This window comes from Globicephala melas, chromosome 5 (genome assembly GCF_963455315.2).
Source record: "Globicephala melas chromosome 5, mGloMel1.2, whole genome shotgun sequence".
Classification (NCBI taxonomy): domain Eukaryota; kingdom Metazoa; phylum Chordata; class Mammalia; order Artiodactyla; family Delphinidae; genus Globicephala; species Globicephala melas.
In genome coordinates this window covers 74,851,182-74,877,311 of record NC_083318.1, presented here as the reverse complement: position 1 = coordinate 74,877,311, position 26,130 = coordinate 74,851,182, and the positions used below count along the sequence as shown (strand labels likewise).

The 26,130-nt window shown below is 39.6% G+C and overlaps 1 protein-coding gene across 1 annotated transcript in view; it reads left to right on the top strand.

Moving 5' to 3' along the window:
• The window catches only part of NMU (neuromedin U), a 247,265-nt gene that overhangs the window by 118,795 nt on the left and 102,340 nt on the right, over positions 1-26,130 (top strand). The window contains exons 5-6 of the mRNA XM_070045577.1: positions 3,089-3,236; positions 3,596-3,677. The gene's annotated coding sequence lies outside the window, so the exon portion shown is untranslated. The remainder of the gene's footprint in view (positions 1-3,088; positions 3,237-3,595; positions 3,678-26,130) is intronic.

Sequence of the window (26,130 nt, the reverse complement as noted above, 5' to 3'; positions counted from 1 at the left end):
TGGGATGATTTGTTGTCTATTTATGTATTCCACAGATTCAGGGTACATCAAGTTGATTGTGGAGCTTTAATCCGTTGCTTCTGAGGCTGCTGGGAGAGATTTCCCTTTCCCTTCTTTGTTCTCACAGCTCCCGGGGCTCAGCTTTGGATTTGGCCCCGCCTCTGCGTGTAGGTCGCCAGAGGGCGTCTGTTCTTCGCTCAGACAGGACGGGGTTAAAGGAGCCTTTGATTCGGGGGCTCTGCCTCACTCAGGCCTGGTGGAGGGAGGGGCACGGAGTGCGGGTGGAGTCTGCGGCGGCAGAGGCCGGCGTGACGTTGCACCAGCCTGAGGCGTGCTGTGCATTCGCCCGGGGGAGCTGTCCCTGGATCACGGGACCCTGGCAGTGGCGGCTGCACAGGCTCCCCGGAAAGGGGGTGTGGATGGCAACCTGTGCTCGCACACAGGCTTCTTGGTGGCAGCAGCAGCAGCCTTAGCGTCTAATGCCCGTCTCTGGGGTCCGCGCTTTTAGCTGCGGCTCGCATCATCTCTGGAGCTCCTTTAAGCAGCGCTCTTAATCCCCTCTCCTTGCACACCAGGAAACAAAGAGGGAAGAAAAAGTCTCTTGCCTCTTAGGCAGGTCCAGACTTTTCCCCGGACTCCCTCCCGGCTAGCCGTGGCGCATTAACCCCCTGCAGGCTGTGTTCACGCCACCAACTCCAGTCCTCTCCTGGCACTCCGACCGAAGCCCGAGCCTCAACTCCCAGCCCCGCCCGCCCCGGCGGGTGAGCAGACAAGCCTCTCGGGCTGGTGAGTGCCGGTCGGCCCGATCCTCTGTGTGGGAATCTCTCCGCTTTGCCCTCCGTACCCGCGTTGCTGTGCTCTCCTCCGCGGCCCCGAAGCTTTCCCCCTCTGCCACCCGCAGTCTCCGCCCGCGAAGGGGTTTCCTAGTGTGTGGAAACCTTTCCTCCTTCACGGCTCCCTCCCACTGGTGCAGGTCCCGTCCCTATCCTTTTGTCTCTGTTGTTTCTTTTTTCTTTTGCCCTACCCAGGTACATGTGGAGTTTCTTGCCTTTTGAGAGGTCTGAGGACTTCTGCCAGCGTTCAGTAGGTGTTCTGTAGGAGTTGTTCCACGTGTAGATGTATTTCTGGTGTATCTGTGGGGAGGAAGGTGATCTCCGCGTCTTACTCTTCCGCCATCTTCCCGGAAGCCTCTGCCATCAGATTTTACTGGAGACAAGGAAGACTGTTGTTGTACCCTAGAGAGTGTGAAAAACTTGATCTAATGTCACAGAAATGAAAATATAAGAAGGGAGGGTCCAGGAGGTGGGAACACATTTGGCTGTTGTAGATCAGCTTTGTGACTTGTCTTCTTAGTATAAACCTCCAGTGCTGGGTGTGACTTGAGAGGTGATTAAAGGGGCTAGTTGTTCACAGTTATATCTTTGTTGATCTGGCAAGGCACTGTCTTTCCTCCAACTTGACCTGGAATTGCCAGTGTTCATCGCTGGGTTAAACCACAAAGACAAAACTCATTTGAAAGTCTTTGTATCTGGTAGGGTGGGACAGTAACCTTTTATCAGCCTGCCTCCCATCTCTGAAAGGTATTGTTAGTATTTAAGGAAATCTGCCAGCTCTTTTGAAAAATCGGCCGTAGACCCTCCAAGGCAATGAAAGTGGCTGGACCTCACAGCCCAGGCTTCTCTTTCTAGAGGTTCATCTTGCCCTTGGAGATCTCACAGATTCCTCCCGTTAGTGCTGGAATTGCTCTTCTCTACCTCTCCTACCTAGGAAGACCCAGGCTGGGGTTCATTAAAGGAGCTTGATGACAGGTTTAGGTGCAAGAACCTATTGACCTCAAGCAATGCTGTACCCCAGAACCTCAAAAGTTCATAAGTGGCAGCCTGTGTGGGATGAAAGCTCAGCCCTCTCTTGGCCCTCATGCCCATGCCGTCCCCGCTGTTCACTGCTTTGAATAAAGTTGCTCATGTATTGATCTCTCCTCCTTATAAGGTCCCTTATAAACAAGGTTAATGCCTTATTCATCTTTGTAGCCCCTTACCGTTGAACACACAGTACCTTGCATTGGTGCTTGTAAATACGTTAACAGCACAATGAGAATATACGGCATTGTTGTTATTCTAGGTTTATTTAGGAAAATAACCCTAAATTAATTAGTAGAAATCAGTTCATCAAATTAGGCTAAACTAGTTCAGTAGATGCTTTAGTAGAAATTAGTTTGTCAAATTAGTTATTTGGCCTTGGATTAGCTTTGAGGCCGTGGATAGTGAACATCAAGGCCTTAGAAAAGTGCCAGGGAGCCTCAGAGACACCGAAAGAAAGGAAATATATAAAAACAGAAGCAGAGAACCAAAGTCAAACTTCATTTACTTAATAATCTTACCTCAAATTATTCTGCCTATACCATTGCACATTCACTTGAATGATATCTCCCCCTGCCCTTTTTTAATGGTGTATTTCCTCAGTATCTCCAAAGAGAGTACAAATAGAGCATAGTATTGCTTTTCAAGACTAGGCACTGTGGACTGTCTCTCCCCCCAACCCCCCACCCCAAATCTATTATATTGGCACAAAGACGATGCTCAAGAATTGCTTGTGAGTGGAAAATACATAAAACTTCATACAGTGAGGAACTGTCTCTTTCTTGTTCCTTTTATCTTTAGCCTAGCATGCAGTAGTTTCAATGAGTATTTTTGTATGAATAAATAAATTTTCTTGGTGGTCTTTGAATCCAGCCCCCCACCTTTTTCTTTCAGGGCTAGAACAACCATTAACTCTGACAACTTAAACTCTCATTCCCTTGTATTGATCACATCTGTAAGTACACAATAGCAGCATTACACTATTCAGTTAAAATTCCAGCAGGGAGCTATGACCAACAATTATTTCCCTTAAATGACTTTCATATCTGTGATCAGCTCTAGAGCTAAGGGGCTAGTTGAACCTGACCACAGATGACATTAGATGATTTAATAGTATCAACTCGGTTTTGAAGTTGTAAGTTAAATAACGTTCATATGTCAATATAGAAGATGACGCATTTAAGAACCCCAAGTTTCTTTCATATTCAGTTATTCAGAGTCTTTTTCAGGGTCATTGTCAGATAATTGCTCAGATGAACTCTAAGGAAATACCTGTATGTTCCTGTGTAATGAAGACCAGTTCTTGCACCCTGAAAGAAGTCCACACCATTCCTCCATCAAGAGGAACTCTTGATGTAACTGGAAGAATTTTAGAAAGTAAGAATATATCTGTGTAATAATGTTGCACAAACACTGGAGTTTATTTCTGAGTTGCAGTTCATCAATTCTGGGTCCATATGCTTATTTATTTTTATTTATTTATTAATTTATGATATGAATTATATATGTAATTTGTATATTTTATTATATTTATATATATATTTATTTATTTTTATTATATGAAATATTTTTCGATATACCATAGAAAGAAGGAAAATTTTAAATGAACATTAACTTTTTCATTAAATTGTTCTATACTGCCATTTTAAGAAGTGCCTAGTATTCCACCTAATGAATGGATCATAATATGAATAAGTTTAAAATAAAATTTGCTAAAACAAAATATCTTCTCTTAGTCAGCCATCCACAGTTTCTTCCAAGACTTCATTCTCAGCTGCTAGGGAGAAAACACTCAACACAAAAGAACCTCAGCTCCAGGTAAGATAAATGTTTTAAATTTCACTTAAAAAAAAAAATTGAAGTAGAGTTGATTTACAATGTTGTGTTAATTTCTGCTGTACAGAAAAGTGATTCAGTTATATATATATGTATATATATACATATATATATACACATTCTCTTTTTTAATATTCTTTTCCATTATGCCTTTTCACAGAATATTGAATATAGTTCCCTTTGCTATGCAGTAGGACCTTGTTGTTTATCCATTCTATATATAATAGTTTGCATGTGCTAACCCCAAAGTCCCACTCCATCCCTTTCCTCCCCTCACCCTTGGCAACCACAAGTCTGTTCTCTATAACTGTGACTCTGTCTCTTTCATAAAAGTTATTTGTGTCATATTTTAGATTCCACATAGTAAGTGATATCATATGGTATTTCTCTTTCTGACTTAACTTCACTTAGTATGATAATCTCTAGTTCCATCCATGTTGCTGCAAATGGCATTTCATTCTTTTTTATGGCTGAGTAGTATTCCATTGTATATATGTACCACATCTTCTTTATCCTAAATGGTTTAAATTTGATGTCTCATTGAAGATCTGGATCTTAGGTTCTTTTCTCTCTAAAATACAGGAGGTTGGTCCCAGGATGCCCAGTAGATACCAAAATCCAGGGAGCTCAAGTCCCTTATGGCATAGTATTTGCATATAACCTATGCAATCCTCTTGTATACTTTAAATCACCTCTAGATAACTTATGATACCTAATATGATGTAAATACTATGTAAATAGTTGTAAACACAATGTAAATGCTATGTAAATAGTTGCCTTACATGGCAAATTCATGTTTGGCTTTTTGGAACTTTCTGGGTATTTTCAATCTGTGGTTGGTTGAATCTGCAGATTTGGAACCGTGGATAAGGAGGGCTGACTGTATCAAGGATCTTTGTTCCAGGGGGTGCAGAGTAGACATAGAAAGATCCCTTTTGTCTTGGTACTCACCAAGGGAGCACCCCAAATTCCTGTGTTTGTTTCTTTAAGTCTTGGGTAGCACCTAGATGTCAAACAGATAATTTCTTTTTCAGGAAGTTTTCTGGATGAGAAATCCACTCCTTCTCTGTGATATAGGGTGGTCTAGCGAGCTAGGTAAAATAAATAGCAAGATTTTGTAGGATCTTCCTTGATTATACTTAAATCATGTTCTTGCTCATACTTGAAGTATAAATCCACAGTCATTTATAAAGCAGCAACTCTTTGCTGAAATTGGGGCACAAGCATGAGTAAGACTGAATCTTTTAAAGAAGAGAGCTTTCCATCTGTATTGGCAAAGTGAGTCATTATTGTAAATGCTTCTGAAGAATGTAAATTATTTGTAAATAACATTTGTAGGGTTTTTTAAAATGTAAAATTTATTGTCATACATATATTTATGGCATAAATGGCCTGACCTGCTTCTTTCAGAGTCTCATACTTCTTCTGTCTTGAGGCCCCATACCTGGGACTTTGGGTTGCTTCCATATTTACTAGTCCTTAGTAATAAATTACCAATAAAGAAATGTTTAATAACTAAAGACAGAAGTTGTATTTGATATCTACATTGATAATCATCAGCTTGATGCCATTCCTTAACGTCCCACAAAAACACGTGTTTTTTTTTGGGAGGAGGAGGAGGATCCCAAAAGGAGGATCCCAAAATCCTCCAGAGGAGGATCTAACCATTGCATCTTCCTCAATTTGGTGGATGTCCTATCAGTTCTTCTTAAGGTTAACGGCTCCCTATTCAAAGAGGGATTTCTGTCCTCCTCGCAGCACTAGCTACGTCTTTTTTCTTTCATTGATTCATCAGATATTTACTGAGCGCCTACTCTATGGTACTGTTCTCTGCTTATGATACCACGTCTTGGGCCCAAGGCATTTCCCTGCCTCTGTCAAAGTCACTGTTTTGATCATCGTTCCAGCACATGTCCTAGATACACTAGAGGTTTTCCCTGGGACTTGGACTAAAAGTAAGGTAACTCAGCTTTAATTGAATATGCTCTGTCTTATCTGATGAAACTAATGAAAATTACAAGCATTTAAAATTATGAATTACTTTAATAAGGACAAAGTAATTTCATAAATTAATTAATATATCATTTATTAACTGCCATTAAATCCTTGTTAATTAAGTAAAATGATAAAGTTAAATTAAAAGATGGATGATTTCCTAAAGGAGATGAAATAGTGATTTAAACATCTTTTCTTAATTGGTTTAATTGACAAGCACGGCATTGTACAATATAATTCATCCAGGACTGGGAACTACAGGCTGACAAAAGATGTCACACAGATAGAGCATTTTGTGAGCAGGAAGCAGTGAGGATTATTCTCTAGAGAATGATCACATTGTATTTTACTCTGCTCCAGTGGTTATGAACTTTGTCTTGGTTAAGAGTTCAATATACATAAGTCAACTAATGTTCATTGAGTATCCCTTATATGCCAGGCATTTAGGGCATAAGAACTAAGGATTTATTTGAACAAAAATAAATCCTTTTGAGAATTTGATGAAAGCTAAAGATTTCTTCCAACAGAATAAATAAAATATAAACATGCAAACTCACACCAGCTTTTACACGCAAACTCTCAGGAGGTATATAGACCCCTAAAGTTCATTCATGGAGACCCTCAGGTCTGTGGACTTAATTTAAGGACCCTCCCCTATTTGAAGTTATTCAAGCAAGGAATGATGTGTGTGTCTTAGGACCAGGCACTTCACCTCCCTAGGCTTCCATATTTTTGCCTATTAAATGAGAGCGGTAGATGAAAGCCTTCCATTTTTAAAAATCTGTAAACCTACGAATGGGTGTTATAAATATGCTTGTCTGTTTACATCATCTGTCTCTCTGTTGCTCATATTTGTGTGTGGAGGTAGGAAAGAATAGCACAAAACAGAGCATAACAAAACAGAATAGGAATCAGAGAATCCTCTGGAGTTTAGATATCACATCAACTCATCCATGAGAAGAGACAGTGGCAATCCAGATGGTAAATGGTCCCACAGTGAGTGAGTGTCAGAGTCGGGACTTGGCTCTGCATTTCCTGACCTCCAGTCAGCTGACCACAGTGCCGCAGTGTGTATGAAGATTTATCTCCCACTAATGCCTACAAGTGGTTACACTAGCTTAATAACATCTTTCAAAATGGATATCAAAATTCATACATTGAAGTTCCACCCCCCAGGACCTCAGAATATGATCTTATTCTTTACCAAGGTAATCAAATTAAAATTAGATCATTAGAGTGGGCCCTAATCCAATATGTCTGTTGTCCTAATAAAAAGGAGACATTTTGAGATGGGTGCTCACACAGGGAGAATGTCATGTGTAGATAAAGGCAAAGATCAGGTGATGCTTCTATAAACCAGGGAACACCAGATGTTGTTCACAAACCTCCAGAAGCTAGGAGAGTCTTGGAACACATTCTCTCTCACAGCTCTCAGAAGAAACAACCTTGAGTTTGGACTTCCAGCCTCCAGAAATGTTGTTTAAGCCACCCAGTTTGTGGTACTTTGTTACAACAGGCCTAGGAGGTCAAATGGCCCTCTGGGCTTTGGTTTCCTCATCTGTCAAGTGAGGGGTAACCCAGATAGGTAAGTAGTTCTCAGATGGTGTTCTGGGAGCCCTTCAGGGGCCTGTGTGTTTGTGATACAAGAAAACTGCGAAGAAAAAAATATATCTATGTATGTATATAAGTAAGTGTGTCTGTTCGTTCAGGATTCCCCTCACGCCTTCCTCCTCCTCTGTACCAGCTGCTTCCCCAGAAACAAGTCCTCTCTATTTTCCTGTTAGGGAAAGATCTCTTAAGATACTGTGTGGAAAAAGCAATCATGCCGCAGTGTGTATGGTATGCTCTCTTATTTTGTGTTTAAAAAATGGAGGTAATCGGGGCTTCCCTGGTGATGCAGTGGTTGAGAGTCCGCCTGCCGATGCAGGGGACACGGGTTCGTGACCCGGTCCGGGAAGATCCCACATGCCGCGGAGCAGCTGGGCCCGTGAGCCATGGCCGCTGAGCCTGCGCGTCCGGAGCCTGTGCTCCGCAACGGGAGAGGCCACAACAGTGAGAGGCCCGCGTATCGGAAAAAAAAAAAAAAAAATGGAGGTAATCAAAAAGACGAACAGTAGCAACTGTTGGTGAGGATGTGGAGAAATTGGAAACATGCATACATTGTTGGTGGGAATGTAAAATGATGCAGCCCCTTTGGAAAATAGTCTGAAAGTTTCTCAAAAATTAAACATAGAGTTGCTATGTGACTATTAGTTCTACTCCTAGGTATATCCCAAGAGAACTGAAAATATGCTTACACAAAAACTTATATGCCACTGCTCTTAGCAGCATTACTCATAGTAGCCAAAAAAAGTGGAAACAACACAAATGTCTATCAGCCAATGAATAGCTAAACAAAGTGGATTTAAAATTCCACTAATGGGCTTCCCTGGTGGCGCAGTGGTTGAGGGTTCGCCTGCCGATGCGGGGGACACGGGTTCGTGCCCTGGTCCGGGAGGATCCCACATGCCGCGGAGCAGCTGAGCCCATGAGCCATGGCCACTGAGCCTGCGTGTCCGGAGCCTGTGCTCCGCAGCGGGAGAGGCCGCAGCAGTGAGAGGCCCGTGTACCACAAAAAAATAAATAAATAAAATTCCACTAATATAATTAATATAAACTTCCATTTTGTATTCTTAAAATGGAATATTCAACCATAGAGAGGAAGGAAGTACTGATACATGTTACAACATAGATGAACCTTGAAAACATTATGCTAAGTGAGAGAAGCCAGTCATCAAAGGCCACCATCAAAGGCGATCATATGATTCCGTATATATGAAATGTCCAGAATAGGCAAATCTATGAACTCAGAAAGTAGATTAATAGTTTCCTAGGCATAGGGGAGTTGGGGGGGTGGAGGTGATAGCTGAGGGATGTGGGCATTCTTTTTGGAGTAATGACAAAGTCCTTTAGTTAGATAGTGGTGATGGTTGTACAGCCTCGTGAATAAACCAAAACCCACTTAATTGTACACTTTAATTTGTACATTTTTGAATTTTATGTTATGTGTATTGTATTTTAATTTAAAAACCCTCTGGAAGGGAATAAAAATTTTTTAAAAGGAGGCAAATAGTTCATATTTTCTTGACTATGCACAAAGAAATTCTGTAAGGAGACATAAGACACTTATCAGTGGTTACCAAGATTAGGATAGGCTTCGGAGAGAGTGGGAACTGAGCAGATGCGAGACAGATGAGAGAGAGAGATTTTTTAAAAACCACAGAATTATAAACACCTTTTTAAAATGTATTTATTTATTTTTGGCTTTGTTGGGTCTTCATTGCTGCGCGTGGGCTTTCTCTAGTTGTGGCGAACGGGAGCTACTCTTCGTTGCGGTGCACGGGCTTCTCATTGTGGTGGCTTCTCTTATTGCAGAGCACGGGCTCTAGGCGCGCAGGCTTCAGTAGTTGTGGCACATGGGCTCAGTAGTTGTGGCTCGTGGGCTCTAGAGCCCAGGCCCAGTGGTTGTGGTGCCCGGGCTTAGTTGCTCCACGGCATGTGGGATTTTCCCAGACCAGGGCTCGAACCCGTGTCCCCTGCATTGGCAGGTGGATTCTTAACCACTGAACCACCAGGTAAGTCCCAATACACCTTTTAATATTTTATAATTTTATATTAAAATTTGAACCATGTGAATAGATTGTCTTTTTTTTTTTTAACATCTTTATTGGGGTATAATTGCTTTACAATGGTGTGTTAGTTTCTGCTTTATAACAAAGTGAATCAGTCATACATAAACATATGTTCCCATATGTCTTCCCTGTTGCGTCTCCCTCCCTCCCACCCTCCCCATCCCACCCCTCCAGGCTGTCACAAAGCACCGAGCCAATATCCCTGTGCCATGTGGCTGCTTCCCACTAGCTATCTACCTTACTGCGTTTGTTAGTGTGTATGCCCATGACTCTCTCTCGCCCTGTCACAGCTCACCCTTCCCCCTCCCCATAACCTCAAGTCCGTTCTCTAAGAGGTCTGCGTCTTTATTCCTGCTTTACCCCTAGGTTCTTCATGACATTTTTTTCTTAAATTCCATATATATGTGTTAGCATACGGTATTTGTCTTTTTCTTTCTGACTTACTTCACTCTGTATGACAGACTCTAGGTCTATCCTCCTCATTACAAATAGCTCAATTTCGTTTCTTTTTATGGCTGAGTAATATTCCATTGTATATATGTGCCACATCTTCTTTATCCATTCATCCGATGACGGGCACTTAGGTTGTTTCCATCTCCAGGCTATTGTAAATAGAGCTGCAATGAACATTTTGGTACATGACTCTTTTTGAATTTTGGTTTTCTCAGGGTATATGCCCAGTAGTGGGATTGCTGGGTCATATGGTAGTTCTATTTGTAGTTTTTTAAGGAACCTCCATACTGTTCTCCATAGTGGCTGAACCAATTCACATTCCCACCAGCAGTGCAAGAGTGTTCCCTTTTCTCCACACCCTCTCCAGCATTTATTGTTTCTAGATTTTTTGATGATGGCCATTCTGACTGGTGTGAGATGATATCTCATTGTAGTTTTGATTTGCATTTCTCTAATGATTAATGATGTTGAGCATTCTTTCATGTGTTTGTTGGCAGTCTGTATATCTTCTTTGGAGAAATGTCTATTTAGGTCTTCTGCCCATTTTTGGATTGGGTTGTTTGTTTTCTTGTTATTGAGCTGCATGAGCTGCTTGTAAATTTTGGAGATTAATCCTTTGTCGGTTGCTTCATTTGCAAATATTTTCTCCCATTCTGAGGGTTGTCTTTTGGTCTTGTTTATGGTTTCCTTTGCTGTGCAAAAGCTTTGAAGTTTCATTAGGTCCCATTTGTTTATTTTTGTTTTTATTTCCATTACTCTAGGAGGTGGGTCAGAAAGGATCTTGCTTTGATTTATGTCATAGAGTGTTCTGCTTTTGTTTTCCTCTAAGAGTTTGATAGTTTCTGGCCTTACATTTAGGTCTTTAATCCATTTTGAGCTTATTTTTGTGTATGGTGTTAGGGAGTGATCTAATCTCATACTTTTACATGTACCTGTCCAGTTTTCCCAGCACCACTTATTGAAGAGGCTGTCCTTTCTCCATTGTACATTACTGCCACCTTTATCAAAGATAAGGTGTCCATATGTGCATGGGTTTATCTCTGGGCTTTCTATCCTGTTCCATTGATCTATCTTTCTGTTTTTGTGCCAGTACCATACCGTCTTGATGACGGTACCTTTGTAGTATAGTCTGAAGTCAGGGAGCCTGATTCTTCCAGTTCCTTCTTTCGTTCTCAAGATTGCTTTGGCTATTCGGGGTCTTTTGTGTTTCCATACAAATTGTGAAATTTTTTGTTCTAGTTCTGTGAAAAATGCCAGTGGTAGTTTGAGAGGGATTGCATTGAATCTATAGATTGCTTTGGGTAGTAGAGTCATTTTCACAATGTTGATTCTTCCAATCCAAGAACATGGTATATCTCTCCATCTATTTATATCATCTTTAATTTCTTTCATCAGTGTCTTATAATTTTCTGCATACAGGTCTTTTGTCTCCTTAGGTAGGTTTATTCCTAGATATTTTATTCTTTTTGTTGCAATGGTAAATGGGAGTGTTTTCTTGATTTCACTTTCAGATTTTTCATCATTAGTATATAGGAATGCCAGAGATTTCTGTGCATTAATTTTGTATCCTGCCACTTTACCAAATTCATTGATTAGCTCTAGTAGTTTTCTGGTAGCATCTTTAGGGTTCTCTATGTATAGGATCATGTCATCTGCAAACAGTGACAGCTTTACTTCTTCTTTTCCAATTTGTATTCCTTTTATTTCCTTTTCTTCTCTGATTGCTGTGGCTAAAACTTCCAAAACAATGTTGAATAATAGTGGTGAGAGTGGGCAACCTTGTCTTGTTCCTGATCTTAGTGGAAATGCTTTCAGTTTTTCACCATTGAGGATGATGTTTGCTGTGGGTTTGTCATATATGGCCTTTATTATGTTGAGGAAAGTTCCCTCTATGCCTACTTTCTGCAGGGTTTTTATCATAAATGGTTGTTGAATTTTGTCGAAAGCTTTCTCTGCATCTATTGAGATGATCATATGGTTTTTCTCCTTCAATTTGTTAATATGGTTTATCACATTGATAGATTTGCGTATATTGAAGAATCCTTGCATTCCTGGAATAAACCCCACTTGATCATGGTGTATGTATGATCCTTTTAATGTGCTGTTGGATTCTGTTTGGTAGTATTTCGTTGAGGATTTTTGCATCTATGTTCATCAGTGATATTGGCCTGTAGTTTTCTTTCTTTGTGACATCCTTGTCTGGTTTTGGTATCAAGGTGATGGTGGCCTCGTAGAAGGAGTTAGGGAGTGGTCCTCCCTCTGCTATATTTTGGAAGAGTTTGAGAAGGATAGGTGTTAGCTCTTCTCTAAATGTTTGATAGAATTCGCCTGTGAAGCCATCTGGTCCTGGGCTTTTCTTTGTTGGAAGATTTTTAATCACAGTTTCAATTTCAGTGCTTGTGATTGGTCTGTTCATATTTTCTATTTCTTCCTGATTCAGTCTTGGCAGGTTGTGCATTTCTAAGAATTTGTCCATTTCTTCCAGGTTGCCCATTTTATTGGCATAGAGTTGCTTGTAGTAATCTCTCATGATCTCTTTTATCTCTGCAGTGTCAGTTGTTACCTCTCCTTTTTCATTTCTAATTCTATTGATTTGAGTCTTCTCCCTTTTTTTCTTGATGAGTCTGGCTAGTAGTTTATCTATTTTGTTTATCTTCTAAAAGAACCAGCTTTTAGTTTTATTGATCTTTGCTATTGTTTCCTTCATTTCTTTTTCATTTATTTCTGATCTGATTTTTATGATTTCTTTCCTTCTGCTAGCTTTGGGGTTTTTTTTGTTCTTCTTTCTCTAATTGCTTGAGGTGCAAGGTTAGGTTGTTTATTCGAGATGTTTCCTGCTTCTTAAGGTGGGCTTGTATTGCTATAAACTTCCCCCTTAGAACTGCTTTTGCTGCATCCCACAGGTTTTGGGTCGTTGTGTCTCCACTGTCATTTGTTTCTAGGTATTTTTTGATTTCCTCTTTGATTTCTTCAGTGATCTCTTCATTATTAAGTAGTGTATTGTTTAGCCTCCATGTGTTTGTATTTTTTACAGATCTTTTCTTGTAATTGATATCTAGTCTCATGGCGTTGTGGTCAGAAAAGATACTTGATACAATTTCAATTTTCTTAAATTTACCAAGGCTTGATTTGTGACCTAAGATATGATCTATCCTGGAGAATGTTCCATGAGCACTTGAGAAAAATGTGTATTCTGTTGTTTTTGGATGGAGTGTCCTATAAATATCAATTAAGTCCATCTTGTTTAATGTATCATTTAAAGCTTGTGTTTCCTTATTTATTTTCATTTTGGATGATCTGTCCATGGGTGAAAGTGGGGTGTTTAAGTCCCCTACTATGAATGTGTTACTGTCGATTTCCCCTTTTATGGCTGTTAGTATTTGCCTTATGTATTGAGGTGCTCCTATGTTGGGTGCATAAATATTTACAATTGTTATATCTTCTTCTTGGATCGATCCCTTGATCATTATGTAGTGTCCTTCTTTGTCTCTTTTAATAGTCCTTATTTTAAAGTCTATTTTGTCTGATATGAGAATTGCTACTCCAGCTTTCTTTTGGCTTCCATTTGCATGGAATATCTTTTTCCATCCCCTTACTTTCAGTCTGTATGTGTCTCTAGGTCTGAAGTGGGTCTCTTGTAGACAGCATATATAAGGGTCTTGTTTTTGTATCCATTCAGCTAATCTGTGTCTTTTGGTGGGAGCATTTAGTCCATTTACATTTAAGGTAATTATCGATATGTATGTTCCTATTCCCATTTTCTAAATTGTTTTGGGTTCGTTATTATAGGTCTTTTCCTTCTCTTGTGTTTCTTGCCTAGAGAAGATCCTTTAGCATTTGTTGTAAAGCTGGTTTGGTGGTGCTGAACTCTCTCAGCTTTTGCTTGTCTGTAAAGGTTTTAATTTCTCCATCGAATCTGAATGAGATCCTTGCTGGGTAGAGTAATCTTGATTGCAGGTTTTTCTCCTTCATCACTTTAAATATGTCCTGCCAGTCCCTTCTGGCTTGCAGAGTTTCTGCTGAGAGATCAGCTGTTAACCTTATGGGGATTCCCTTGTGTGTTATTTGTTGTTTTTCCCTTGCTGCTTTTAATATGCTTTCTTTGTATTTAATTTTTGACAGTTTGATTAATATGTGTCTTGGTGTATTTCTCCTTGTATTTATCTTGTATGGGACTCTCTGTGCTTCCTGGACTTGATTAACTATTTCCTTTCCCATATTAGGGAAGTTTTCAACTATAATCTCTTCAAATATTTTCTCAGTCCCTTTCTTTTTCTCTTCTTCTTCTGGAACCCCTATAATTTGAATGTTGTGTGGTTAATGTTGTCCCAGAGGTCTCTGAGACTGTCCTCAGTTCTTTTCATTCTTTTTTCTTTATTCTGCTCTGCAGTAGTTATTTCCACTATTTTATCTTCCAGGTCACTTATCCGTTCTTCTGCCTCAGTTATTCTGCTATTGATCCCATCTAGAGTACTTTTAATTTCATTTATTGTGTTGTTCATCGTTGCTTGTTTCATCTTTAGTTCTTCTAGGTCCTTGTTAACTGATTCTTGTATTTTGTCCAATCTATTGTCCATTCTATCTCCAAGATTTCGGATCAACCTTACTATCATTATTCTGAATTCTCTTTCAGGTAGACTGCCTATTTCCTCTTCATTTGTTAGGTCTGGTGCATTTTTATCTTGCTCCTTTATCTGCTGTGTGTTTTTCTGTTTTCTCATTTTGCTTATCTTACTGTGTTTGGGGTCCCCTTTTTGCAGGCTGCAGGTTTGTAGTTCCTCCTGTTTTTGATGTCTGTCTCCAGTGGCTAAGGTTGGTTCAGTGGGTTGTGTAGGCTTCCTGGTGGAGGGGGCTAGTGCCTGTGTTGTGGTGGATGAGGCTGGATCTTGTCTCTCTAGTGGGCAGGTTCACGTCTGGTGGTGTGTTTGGGGTATCTGTGGCCTTATTATGATTTTAGGCAGCCTCTCTGCTAATAGGTGGGGTTGTGTTCCTGTTTTGCTAGTTGTTTGGCATAGGTTTTCCAGCACTGTGGCTTGCTGGTCGTTGAGTGAAGCTGGGTGCTGGTGTTAAGATGGAGGTCTCTGGGAGATTTTCGCCGTTTGATATTATGTGGAGTTGGGAGGTCTCTTGTTGATCAGTGTCCTGAAGTTGGCTGTCCTACCTCAGAGGCAGAGCCCTGCCTCCTGGCTGGAGCACCAAAAGCTTTTCATCCACAGGCTCAGGATAAAAGGGAGAAAAAGTAGAGGGAATTAGTAGAAGTATGAGGAAAGAAAGAAGGAAAGGAGGGTAGGAAGGAAGGAAGGAAGAAAGAAAGAAAGAAGCAAAGAAGGAAAGAAGGCAAGAAGGAAAGAAAGAAGGGAGGGAGGGAGGAAGGAAGGAAGGAGGGAAAGAAGGAAAAAAGACAGAAAGAAAGAAGATACAGTAAAAATAAAATAAAGTATAATAAAGTTATTGAATTAAAAACTTCTTATTTAGAAAAAAAAAAAAAAGGGACGGAAAGAACCTTAGGACAAATGTTGGAAGCAAAGCTATACAGACAAAATCTTACACAGAAGCATACACATACACCCTCACTAAAAGAGGTAAATGGGGAAAAATCCTAAATCTTGCTGTCAGAGACCACCTCCTCAATTTGGGATGATTCGTTGTCTAAAGGAGGGAAGGAAGGACGGAAAGAAAGAAAGAAAGAACGAAGGTAAAGTATAATAAGGTTATTAAAATTAATTATTAAGAAAAAAAATTAAAAAAAAAACATGGACGGATAGAACCCTAGGACAAATGGTGGAAGCAAGACTATACAGACAAGATCTCACACAGAAGCATACACATACACATTCACAAAAAGAGGAAAGGGGAAAAAATCATAGATCTTGCTCCTAAAGTCCACTTCCTTAATTTGGGATGATTGGTTGTCTATTCAGGTATTCCACAGATGCAGGGTACATCAAGTTGATTGTGGAGCTTTAATCCGCTGCTTCTGAGGCTGCTGGGAGAGATTTCCCTTTCTCTTCTTTGTTCTCACAGCTCCCAGGGCTAAGCTTTGGATTTGGCCCTGCCACTGCGTGTAGATCGCTGGAGGGCGTCTGTTTTTTGCTCAGACAGGATGGGGTTAAAAGAGCCGCTGATTGGGGGCTCTGGCGCACTCAGGCCGGCGGGGACGGAGAGGCACAGAGTGCGGGGCGGGCCTGCGGTGGCAAAGGCCGGCGTGACTTTGCACCAGCCTGAGGCGCGCTGTGCGCTCTCCCGGGGAAGTTGTCCCTGGATCCCGGGAACCCAGCAGTGGCGGGCTGCACAGGCTCCGCGGAAGAGGGGTGTGGAGAGTGACCTGTGCTCGCACACAGGCCCCTCGGTGGCGGCAGCAGCAGCCTTAACGTCTCCCGCCCGCCTCTGGGGTCCGCGCTTTTAGCCGCGGCTTGCGCCCGTCTCTGGATTCTGCGCTTTCAGCCGCGGCTCGCGCCCGTCTCTGGATTCCGCGCTTTCAGCCGCGGCTCGCGCCCGTCTCTGGGTTTCGCGCTTTCAGCCGCGGCTCGCGCCCGTCTCTGGAGTTCCTTTAAGCAGCGTTCTTAAACCCCTCTCCTCACGCCCCAGGAAACAAAGAGGGAAGGAAAAGTCTCCTGCCTCTTCTGCAGGTGCAGGCTTTTCCCCGGACTCCCTCCCGGCTAGCTGTGGTGCACTAACCCCTTCAGGCTATGTTCAAGCCGCCAACCCCAGTCCTCTCCCTGCGCTCCGGCCTCAGCTCGCAGCCCCGCCCGCCCCGGCGGGTGAGCAGACAAGCCTCTCGGGCTGGTGAGTGCCGGTCGGCACCGATCCTCTGTGCGGGAATCTCCCCGCTTTGCCCTCCGCACCCGTTGCTGTGCACTCCTCCGCAGCTTCGAAGCTCCCCCCTCCGCCTCCCGCAGTCTCCGCCCGAGAAGGGGCTTCCTAGAGTGTGGAAACTTTTCCTCCTTCACAGCTCCCTCCCACTGGTGCAGGTGCCGTCCCTATTCTTTTGTCTCTGTTTTTTCTTTTGCCCTACCCAGGTACGTGGGGAGTTTCTTGCCTTTTGGGAGGTCTGAGGTCTTCTGCCAGCCTTCAGTAGGTGTTCTGTAGGAGTTGTTCCACGTGTAGATGTATTTCTGGTGTATCTGTGGGGAGGAAGGTGATCTCCGCGTCTTACTCTTCCGCCATCTTCCGCCTTCTTAGATTGTCTTTTGAAATTTAGGTAAGCATAAAATTAATTAAAACTATATATGTTGTATTAGAGTTTTATTATGGTTAGTTTGGTATCCTATAGGTTTCAATTCCTAGATATGAGATATTGAGTACACATATTTAACTTTTGTTTTTACAACATTTGGTTAATTTATCATTAGGAAACGGGTTTGTTGGATCCCTTTTCTACATGATTATGTTGTTTGATTACCCATGCTGGACAATCCTTTCTCTTTATTTTTTTCTTTTTAACTAATTAATTAATTTATTTATTTTTGGCTGTATTGGGTCTTTGTTTCTGTGCGAGGGCTTTCTCTAGTTGTGGCAAGCGGGGGCCACTCTTCATCGCGGTGTGCGGGCCTCTCACTGTCGCGGCCTATCTTGTTGCGGAGCATAGGCTCCAGACGCGCAGGCTCAGTAGTCGTGGCTCATGGGCCCAGTTGCTCTGCGGCATGTGGGATCTTCCCAGACCAGGGCTCGAACCCATGTCCCCTGCATTGGCAGGCAGATTCTCAACCACTGCGCCACCAGGGAAGCCCTCCTTTCTCTTTTTGATGCAATTTCTTTTTTTAATTATTATTTTTTTACTGAAACATAGTTAGTTTACAATATTATGTTATTTTCAGATGTACAACATAGTGATTCAAAAATTCTTAATAGACTGTACTCTTTTAAAGTTATTATACAATATTGGCTGTATTCCCTGTGTTGTACAATATATTCTTGTAGCTTATTTATTTTATACATTGTGGTGTGTACTCTTAATCCTCTATCCTTGTCTTGACCCTCTCCCCTTCCCTCTCCCCACTGGTAACCACTAGTTTGTTCTGTATATCTGTGAGTCTGTTTCTGTTTTGTTGTATCATTCGTTTTATTTTTTAGATTCTACATATAGGTGATAACATACAGTATTTGTCTTTCTCTGTCTGACTTATTTGCCTAAGCATAATACCGTCTAGGTCCATCCATGTTGTTGCAAATGGCAAAATTTCAATCTTTTTTATGGCTGAGTAGTATTCCTATGTGTGTGTGTGTGTGTGTGTGTGTGTGTGTGTATCAGTCACATCTTTATCCATTCATCTGTTGATGGACACTTAGGTTACTTCTGTATCTTGGCTATTGTAAACAATGCTGCTATAAACATTGGGGTGCATATATCTTTTCAAATTAGTGTTTTTGTTTTCTTTGGATATATACTCAGGAGTGGAATTGCTGGATCATATGGTAGTTCTAGTTTTAGTTTTTTTAGGACCCTCCATACAGTTTTTCACAGTAGCTGCACGAGTTAACATTCCCACCAACAGTATACAAGGGTTTCCTTTTCTCCACATCCTTGCCAACATTTGTTATTTGTGGTCTTTTTGTTGATAACCATTCTGACAGGTGTGAGGTGATATCTCATTGTGGTTTTGATTTGCATTCTCTGATGATTAGTGATGTTGAGCATCTTTTTATGTGCCTGTTGGCCATCTGTATACCTTCTTTGGAAAAATGTCTTTTCAGGTCTTCTTCCCATTTTTAATTGGATTGTTAAGGGGTTTTTTTGATATTGAGTTGTATGACCTGTTTATATGTTTTCGATAATAACCCCTTATTGGTCATATCATTTGCAAATATTTTCTCTCATTAAGTAGGTTGTCTTTTAATTTTGTTGACAGTTTCCTTTGCTGTGCAAAAGCGTTTAAGTAGGTCCCATTTGTTTACTTTTGCTTTTGTTTTGTTTGCCTTAGGAGACAGATCCAAAAAAATATTGCTATGATTTATGTTAAAGAGTGTTCTGTCTATGTTTTCTTTTAGGAGTTTTACGATTTCAGAGCTGAAATTTACCTTTTTAATCCACTTTGAGTTTACTTTTGTATATGGTGTGAGAAAATGTGCTAATTTCATTTTTTACATGTAGCTGTTCAGTTTCCCCAGCATTGCTTATTGAGGAGACTGTCTTTTTTCCATTGTATATTCTTGCCTCCTTTGTTGTAGATTAATTGACCATAGGTATGTGGGTTTATTTCTGGGCTTTCTATTCTGTTCCATTTATCCATATGTCTGTTTTTGTGCTAGTACCATACTGTTTTGATGACTGTAGCTTTGTAGTATTGTCTGAATTCTGGGACCATGATTCTCTTCTTGGTACAATTCTTATTTCTTGTAGGACTATTCAGTTTACCTTTTATTTCTCTGCATTTGTTCTTCTCAGCATACATAAAAGGAAATAAGTACTCATCTTGTATACACATAAGCAGACATGTAATTAATGAAACAAAATGCCTACATGTAAGACTATTCCTACTTATCAAAACCTTAAAATCAGTAAAAGGGAACCTTATCCTTTTTCATTTCAACTAACTTTTTGTAATTTTAATCAGTGTTTTATAAACTATAGATTGCAACTAACTGTTTTTTTATGCAGTTAGTTTCTTAAATTGATTAAAAAGTTGAATAAAATAGAAATAAACAGTTCATGAGACATAAGAAGAGTGAGTAGAATTTTGTGTAGCATTTAAGGTGTGTGATGTGTATGTGTGTGTAGTATAATTCTAGCTGTGGGCCTTGGTTTAAAAAAATGTCTGAAAGTCACTGCTTTCTATTAATTCTTTTCTTTAGAGTATTGTTATGAACTTGTGTCTTTTATAGACTTGATTTATTTCAATTAACCAAAATGATGTGTAATTCTTATTACTCAGGTTACTAATTACTATTATTCATATTATTATAATTAATAATAATTATTGTTTTCATGGATCGCCAAATTATGACAACTTGACTAGTGAGAGATCTTTTACATTGACTCCTGTGAGATTCATCAGTCGTAGTGTATCAGTAGTTTGTTCTTTTTTATCATACAGAATTTCATTGAATCAATATCCACAATTCATTAGTCCATTTTCCTCTTGATGTATATTTGTGTTATTTCTGTTTTGAGACTATTATTAATAAAACTGCTACGAACATTCTTGTGTAAGTCTTTTTGTGGACATAAGCATATCTTTCTCTTGGATATACTATATAAATATATGAGGGGTAGAATTATAGGTCATTGGGCAGGCAGATGTCTGTTTAACTTTCAGAGAAATTGCCAAGCAGTTTTCCAATGTGGTTGTACAGGTTTATACTTCCACCAGCAATGTATAAGAATTCTTATCGCTCCATATCATTGCCAGCGTTTCATATTGTTAATCTTTTAATTTTAGCTATTCTGATAGGCATGTGGTAGCATCTCATTGAAGTTTTAATTTGCATTTTCCTGATGACTAAAGATATTGAGCACCGATTCAGCATGCTTATTGGTTATTTGGATATCTTCTTTTGTGAAGTGCCTGCTTAGCTCTTTTGCTCATTTTTTTAAAATTACTATTTTTTAAAATCTTTTCTGTTAATCTGTGGCTTGCCTTTTCACCATAATAATGAATTCTTTTGGTGAACAGATGTTTTTAAATTTGATGAGATCCCATTCATCTAATTTTTTTCTTTTAGGATTAATATCTTTTTTGTGTTAAGAAATCATTGTCTACCCCAGTATCTTGAATAGTGAGCTATTCTGAACAGAAACAGAGGAGAGGATTTTTTTTAAATAAATTTATTTATTTATTTGTTTTTATTTTTGGCTGTGTTGGGTCTTTGTTCTGTGCGTGGGCTTTCTCTAGTTGCAGTGAGTGGTGCCCGGGCTTCTCATTGTCGTGGCTTCTCTTGTTGCAGAGCATGGGCTCTAGAGTGCAGTCTCAGTAGTTGTGGCACACGGGCTTAGTTGCTCCGTGGCATGTGGGAATCTTCCCAGGCCATGGATTGAAGCTGTGTCCCCTGCATTGGCAGGCAGATTCCCACCCACTGTGCCACCAGGGAAGCCCAGAGGATGTATTTTTTTAAGGTTATGAGTTCACATCTATTTTTTAATTTCGCCTATTATTTATTTGTTTCATGTTTATTTCTTATTTAGCTTATTATTCTCTACTTTCCTCATAGTATTGATCACTAAGACTTTCTACTGCATTTATAACATAATCTTTTATTTGAAAAAAATGGTGTTGAAACTTAAGAGAAAGATATATGAAACCCCCTACCAGACTAAATGGTATTTAAAGTCAATATCATCTTTTAGATATTATGATTCACTGTGTGAGGATAATCTAGGAAGAATTGCATACAAGGGACAAATCCAGGTTTTATGGGACTTGGAGCTTATATGAGTTAGAGATCGCCTTTTTTTTTTTTTAAGAAGATGTTGGGGGTAGGAGTTTATTAATTAATTTATTTTTGCTGTGTTGGGTCTTCGTTTTTGTGCGATGGCTTTCTCTAGTTGTGGCAAGCGGGGGCACTCTTCATTGCAGTGCGCGGGCCTCTCACTATCGCGGCCTCTCTTGTTGCGGAGCACAGGCTCCAGACACGCAGGCTCAGTAGTTGTGGCTCACGGGCCTAGTTGCTCCGCAGCATGTGGGATCCTCCCAGACCAGGGCTCGAACCCACGTCCCCTGCATTAGCAGGCAGATTCTCAACTGCTGCGCCACCAGGGAAGCCCCGAGATTGCTTTTTAAGAAACAGGATTTTACAGGCCATTTCTCCTGGGGTTGCCACATTTCAAGATGTGTCAGTCATGCCAAGATGTGATCTGATGTGTTGAGATGCATAGATATGTGAGTTTGCTCACAGAAACACTCATTGTTTGTGGTGTTGCTGTAAATTTGTACCCTACATTCATAGGAATTATAAAAACTTTTGTAAGATTTCCATAAAAAATACATATGATGTGTTTATATTTGTATACATTGCAGTATAGAGCATATATATGAAAAAATAGAAATTCCATTTTGACTAGGAGACAATGAGGTCAAACCTTCAACTTACAATTTTATACATCTGATAATTGGAAGAATTCCTCACAGACTAGCTTTTGGCTGTTACTCTCCAGTTTTCATAACACAATATGGTCAGTGTCCTTCATCTTCATATCATGATGCAAGATGAGTCAGAGTGGGCACTGGAATTGTTCTTGGAAGAAATTATATCCTGGGAGGCCAGCAGTACCTAATTATATAGAAGAGTGACTGATAACTGCATCAGTTTATCCCACTAAATCCAAGTTAACTGTGTCTCCAGCTCAACTTCCATTTAGCCGGATCTTTAGAATACCTCTGGTCACTGCAATACCACTCAACAAGATGGAAAATGTGATTGTAGTGGAAAGAGAAAGCTACCTTAAACAGTTATAATTAAAATATTTCACTTCTACAAAATTTACAAAAATATAAGTTCATGTGAATATGTTGCTGGAGCCTCTCCTAGACTTTGGAAGGGGAGTGGCTCTAAAGCTTAAGATTCATTATTTCATGGTAAATTTGCCTCTGCTTATTACTTAAAATTAGAAATTTAAAAGAAGCATGATATACACATTATTTAATAATTACTCCCTGCTGTAAATATTAGATAATATTTAAATTTTAGCTTAGAGTATATTAGGTGCTGATGCATATGCAAACATCCACCATGTGTTGTAGAAAACAACCCCTCAGTACCTGTTCCATATCATGTGGTCAAGAATGTTTTAGGAATAAGTATATGCATGAAAAAAATACTTAAAATATGTGATAGTGAGGACCATTACCAGAGACTAATGTAAAAGTAACATATCCCCATTTTCATTAGATCTTATTATTGAAAATGTCATGTGATAATGTAATAAAAAAAGGTTCCATTTATTGTTACTCTGTGCCAAATATCATGAGACAGATAAATATACTATGTTACTTTATTTGCATTAGTATCTTTCTGAAATCTTTTTAATATTTCAATAATTATAAGGGCTATGCCTTTTTATTCCACTAAATGACTCTTGCACTCACTGATGTCAACAATATTTGAGTATTTGAGTTAAAATGTGGTTCCAACATTAAATAAATCTACCACATCTCACAATGAGTATTTTTAGAAAATATTTTCCAGTATCTATTTTAGTAGAAAAATAGTACATTTTTCCATTAACTGTTTGCCCTGATCTGAAAAATATTTCTGGCATCCACAGTTACATATTTTGACAGTCATGTGAATCTAATAAGAACAAAGCAAACTCTGAGGTACTGAGAGAAGATACCATGGAAAGAGAGATAAAATAATCATTATGGAGGAAATTATTATTTACTCCATGGCATAATTCAAATGCATAAAATGAAAAAAATTTTAGAACAATTATAATAAATTTTGTAAGCATATTTTTAAAGCATGATTACTGCTATAAATTATTTGAGAATATGCTTAAAAATGTTATAAAGCATACTGAATATTTTAAGTTTGACATTTTCACGATGACGAGGTGGGTCAAGGCAGAAATTTAGGAGTCTGAAGAATGATCTCTTGGGTAGCTAAATTAGTTTAACCAGCATTTTTAAGTTGATAAAAATAATACATCTTGTTTGTCCATCCTAAATGCATAATGTTTATGTGTGACTCACATTTTATTCCATTTAATTAAATAAAATTATTCATGCAAAGTACCAAGATCCTTGCCTGGAACAGAGAAAATTGTTAAGTACGTTATTGCAACCCCTTATCTCTTAATTATATTTAACAGAGATGTCAGTTGCATACTGTTGTGACCAGTTATGGTAGATTATCTAATTAAGAAAATATATCTTTTGTTTAATTTATTTAAGATTTAAATGTAACTCAGACTTTGAAAAAAAACTGTGAAGAGTAGCATTCAATCCAAAAAATATCGATTTAGGGAATTCCCTGGTTGCCCAGGGGTTAGGACTCCACACTTCCACTGTAAGGGGCACGGGTTCCATCCCTGGTGGGGGAACTAAGATCCCACATGGCACACTGCCAAAAAGGAAAAACAAAAAACAAATAATATTGATTTAAGTTTCAAGCTATAACAGGTAAGAATTTTTTTTAAAGAATTCTGACATTGTCTCTACCCTTGAGGAGTTTATAGCTTTGCTGCCACAATTTGAGAATAAAACCATAAGCAAATAGACATTTCTCCAAAGAAGATATACAGATTGCCAACAAACACATGAAAGGATGCTCAACATCACTAACCGTTAGAGAAATGCAAATGAAAACTACAATGAGGTATCACCCCACACCAGTCAGAATGGCCATCGTTAAAAAATCTACAAACAATACATGCTGGAGAGAGTGTGGAGAAAAGGGAACCCTCTTGCACTGTTGGTGGGAATGTAAATTGATACAGCCACTATGGAGAACAGTATGGAGGTTCCTTAAAAAACTAAAAATAGAACTACCATACAGCCTGGCCATCCCACTACTGGGCATACACCCTGAGAAAACCGTAATTCAAAGAGTCATGTACCACAATGTTCATTGCAGCTCTATTTACAATAGCCAGATCATGGAAGCAACCTAAATATCCATCAACAGATGAATGGATAAAGAAGATGTGGTACATATATACAATGGAATATTACTCAGCCATAAAAAGAAACGAAATTGAGTTATTTGTAGTGAGGTAGATGGACCTAGAGTCTGACATACAGAGTGAAGTAAGTCAGAAAGAGAAAAACAAATACTGTATGCTAACACATATATATGGAATCTAAAAAAAAAAAAAGAAAAGGTTCTGATGAACCTAGGGGCAGAACAGGAATAAAGACGCAGATGTAGAGAATGGACTTGAGGACACGGGGTGGGGGAAGGGTAAGCTGGGACAAAGTGAGAGAGTGGCACTGGCATATATACACTACCAAATGTAAAATAGATAGCTAGTGGGAAGCAGCTGCATAGCGCAGGGAGATCAGCTCGGTGCTTTGTGGCCACCTAGAGGGGTGGGATGGGAGGGTAGGGGGAAGACGCAAGAGGGAGGGGATATGGGGATATATGTATAGGTACAGCTGATTCACTTTGTTATACAGCAGCGACTAACACAACATTGTAAAGCAATTATACTCCAATAAAGATGTTAAAAAATCATATGCAAATAAGTGCTCAATTGTCTTATATAAATGGCAGGTAGGTAACCCTTTAGGGAAGGGCAGTTGCATGGCCTGGACTGGTCAAATAGAATGTGAACCGAATCTTAACGAATGGGAAAGGTTTGGCTAGGCGATGAAGAAAGAGCTTCCTGGGAGACTAAATGTTTTCTCATTCATAAGTAGAGCAGGTAGTTTTTTAAAACTGTTTTGAAATTTACTCTACAGATTGTGACATTTGGTGATGCCCTGTTAGATTTAAGATTATAGAACCCTCCCTTAACAGGTGCTTTGCTTAGGTCATGTTCAGAATCTCCTTTAGAAATTCAAAGGACTCAGAATAACCAAAACAATCTTGAAAAAGAAGAGCAGAGTTGGTCAAGGTTGTGCTTAAACCTCCTTAGCCAGTTATTTTTACCTTTTACCGTTGAATGTGTGTGCAGCTCAGAGGCTGCTACATAGTTCAGAGAGTTTATTACTTTGGTTGTGTTTGTTGTTGGATCTTTATAGCCAGAAGCAGGAGCTTGGAGCTTTCTTCTCTGATTGCTCCTGAGGTATGTTGGGAAAATATAATTAAAAACAAAATCTCTCAACCCAGAGAACTTCTCCATAGAGATCATAGAGAAAGAAAACAGTTTTATTATCGATTAAGAATTAAACCAGAATGGATGTGCATCCCTGACAATCACTAAAAGATTGTAGACAGAAAGAAATCCTCACTCTTAGGCAGCCAAGCAGATACAACCCATCGCATGCATGTTTTCCAGATAAACAGCGGCTAGTCAAGTAAGAGGTCTTGATGGCACGTTTTGTCACACATAAGTTTGTACTAACTTTACCTGGTAATTGGGGTGACCATCTGTGTTGGCTAATTGGCTTTATCCAGGAAAAAAAAAAAAGCGAATTTCTCATGTTTTTATGACAGCTGGTAGTTTTGCAGTTTGGAACAAGGTCCCAGGCTCTTACCTTCCCACAGACACTGGGAGATAGAGGTGCTGTCTCTGCTGATCGCTGATAGTTACATTTCAGAGAGATGACTCCCAGGTCCTTGAAAAAGACAGTTCTGGGTCTTAAAGCTGAAAAAGGCTAATCTAGTCTTTGAAAGGATTTATATACATTTCAAAGAGAGGAGAAAGTACTTACCATTATAAGTTTTCTACAGCAAATGACCTGAGAAAAACGAAGGTAGGCACACAGCTTTCTAGC